The sequence below is a fragment of the Zingiber officinale genome, chromosome 2A (genome assembly GCF_018446385.1).
Source record: "Zingiber officinale cultivar Zhangliang chromosome 2A, Zo_v1.1, whole genome shotgun sequence".
NCBI classification, from domain to species: domain Eukaryota; kingdom Viridiplantae; phylum Streptophyta; class Magnoliopsida; order Zingiberales; family Zingiberaceae; genus Zingiber; species Zingiber officinale.
The window spans coordinates 96,173,857-96,176,695 of record NC_055988.1 but is presented as its reverse complement, the minus strand read 5'-3'; the positions used below and the strand labels follow the sequence as shown (position 1 = coordinate 96,176,695).

Sequence of the window (2,839 nt, the reverse complement as noted above, 5' to 3'; positions counted from 1 at the left end):
TTCTTCTCTGGCGAATTTCTTCTGCTTCCATCACTGAGCAGTGTTGTGGCTTCTTGCGGACGGTGTTCCGAAGGCAGGAACTCCAGCAACTTCAGTCTACAATTCCGGCAGAAGCAAGTGGCATCTCAGTGTGTCAATTTACAGTACATCACTGTTCTTTCTTAATTTTGTGTGGCTGTTGAGAGTTGTAATCAAAGGTTCTGTCATTGTGTTGCTGTCCACTGGGGCTGGTGTTCCAAATCCGGGTCTCCGTGTGACGACGGAGGTAGTCGATTGATGGTTGATGTTTTTGTTTCTGATTGAGCATCTAACCATGGACCAGTGCATTTGATAACCAAAGCACAAATGATTTTGTTAGTCTTTTTAATTGAAATATATAGGAAAAGTGGTGGTACATGTATAATTACATTCGGTTGGGATATTTTTTCCTTATAAATATTGATCATGTCTTAAGGTTAAAGAGATAGTACGCTGACTCTAATAGATGATTTATTGACTGGTGGAAGATTTCTTAAACTTAGAATGAAATTTTCTTAAACTTGTTAGATCCGATGGAAGGATCTCCGGTAGGCTCAGTGGAAGGAATTTGATCACAAATGCCGTTGCAGTTGAGTGTTGTTTCGTTCTTACTCGTCCTTGTAAATCGATACAATATGTCTCATTATTTACTTACATTTCTGTCTCTTCTCTTGCATGGGTTAGACGAAGGCCGATACTCCTACAAGTTCCACCGACTCTAAACCTGGGTAAGTTTCTTCTCTTATGCAGTGCTGTTTCTTGACAATTGATTTTTTTTGGAAATTGCAAAGGATTTCTCATGTTGAGTTGTTATTTTCTAAATTCATTTGTGGATTGGAAGAGACGTAGGACAGGGAGTTGTTACTCATTATAATCTTGGCCCAATCTGGAACATTGTGTTTATAATAGCATCCACTGTCTAGTGTTTCCATGTCCCTTTTCCTTGTTGAAACTTTTATCCAGCAGGGCGCTAGTATTTTCTAACTCATATAAACATTTATTTGTTGAAGCTTCTGCTATTGTCAGAATTCTTGTTGATCAAAATCAGTGGTATTTTGGTGCAAGTTACTCCAAGTATCTGTTGTCAGATTTATAAAGTGTTCTTATAATGTTGAAAGAAAAATTTATAATGTGGACATAGGAAGTTTCAGAATATTTACTGAACTAGGGTGGAATCTGGAATTTAATTAAATGCATCATCATGTAGAGATGCTGATAAAGTGGACATGATTAGTCAGATCAGTAGAGCTTCTGGTGTGTACAATCGTTGTATGTCATATCTTAATTTGCCAACTTTATACTTATAAAATGTAAGATGGAGTATGCGCCAAAGGATGATATGTTTGCTTGTTTGTTGCTTTAGGCTTGTGAAGGGCATAAAGATACTGTTGCTTTACATTTGATTTCATCATGCCAGAAGTTTCTATTGTATGAACATGGAACATTAAAGTCCTTGAATGGCTAAGCACGCCAATGAATATTAAATTCTACAACAATTTTTGCAGTGTGATTGGTCCAATTGTTTTTGGACACAACAAAAACAACTAATGATCAACTAATGCTCTTCACTCTTCAGTCCTTACTAAAATGATTAAGATATTCTAAAGTTAGATTTCAGCCTGATGAAGAATATTCTTTGTGACTGTACAATAGTGCAAGCAGAGCAATTAAATGTGCTAGTTGTTGTAAGATTTTTACTGAAAATGTGTGATAATACATATAGTTTGTCAGGAGTAGGTTTATTTGCTAAAATCACTCATTTTACAATTTAACAACATTTAGGAAGTGCATTTCTCGGTGCTCTAGCATTATGTTTAGGCAAACTTATGGAATTAATTTCTATTTTTTTATCTAACAGAAGTGTTAAGTAATTATCTTTACAACCTTTTATTCTTGGACTTTCGTTTACAAAGCCGGTTAGCAATAAAGCTTATCAAGTGTTTAATTCTTTTAGTATTTATTTCTTGATTGACCATAAGTTATGATGTAGGTTATTGAGGATATGTCTATACAAGTCAATGTACCTGCTCTAGCAATGGAAGAGGTAAAAATATCTTTTGGAGTTGTCTTTTAGTTTATGGTAAAAACAGTTTCGAGTCACTGAAATACAATGGTTTTGCAGGTTGCTCCATTGGCCGTCTCAGATGCGGCTATGCATGCCCGTGAGGAGATTTTTCATGGAAAAGGAAACATCAAAGAAGAGGCAGAGTTAACAAAAGAAGAGAGGAAAAGGAGACGGGCCAACCAGAAAAGAAGATTTTGAAGATTGAAAGGTATCCTTTATTCGCTTATATTTATGGTTCTGCTTATTTTCATGCTTGTCTACAATCTATGCATAATGGTCAAAAAAATTAGTGGCGAACTTGTGACAGACATGATCCACCACTTAGAATTACATAGTTCTTGTGCACAGGATTGTATAATTTCATTCTGCTCTTTTTAGGTGTCCTCAAGAGTATTGAGAAGAATGCCGACAAGCTAAAAAAATGAAGAGACTTTAACAAATTAAGGAGCACTAGGAGCTGCAATCCCTCCTCTTCACCGACATCTAAGTAGAAAATCTTGTGTTATATTGTTCTACCTTTGTTTTAATAGTGTTATCATTTTGTTGGTTGCTTATGAAATTTTGTTGGTTGCTTATAAAAATTTCTTCAGAATGTTATAAATATTATTTTTGAATGTTAGAAAATTGTATATTAAATTTTATTTTGAAATTTAGTATTTTGAATGATTTATAATATTGGAAAATTGTGTATTATTTTTTTTTATTTTTTTTCTAAAAAAGACAACGGTTTTTCACCGTTGTCGTAGATAGTTTAAA

The 2,839-nt window shown here is 34.4% G+C and overlaps 1 long non-coding RNA gene across 1 annotated transcript; it reads left to right on the top strand.

Annotated features, from left to right (window-relative positions):
- The first annotated feature begins 494 nt into the window (after positions 1–494).
- On the top strand, positions 495–2,272 carry LOC122039815. Its single transcript, XR_006128391.1, has 3 exons — positions 495–607; positions 703–746; positions 2,141–2,272. It is a non-coding gene; the product is annotated as an uncharacterized LOC122039815 (long non-coding RNA).
- Positions 2,273–2,839: the final 567 nt, after the last annotated feature.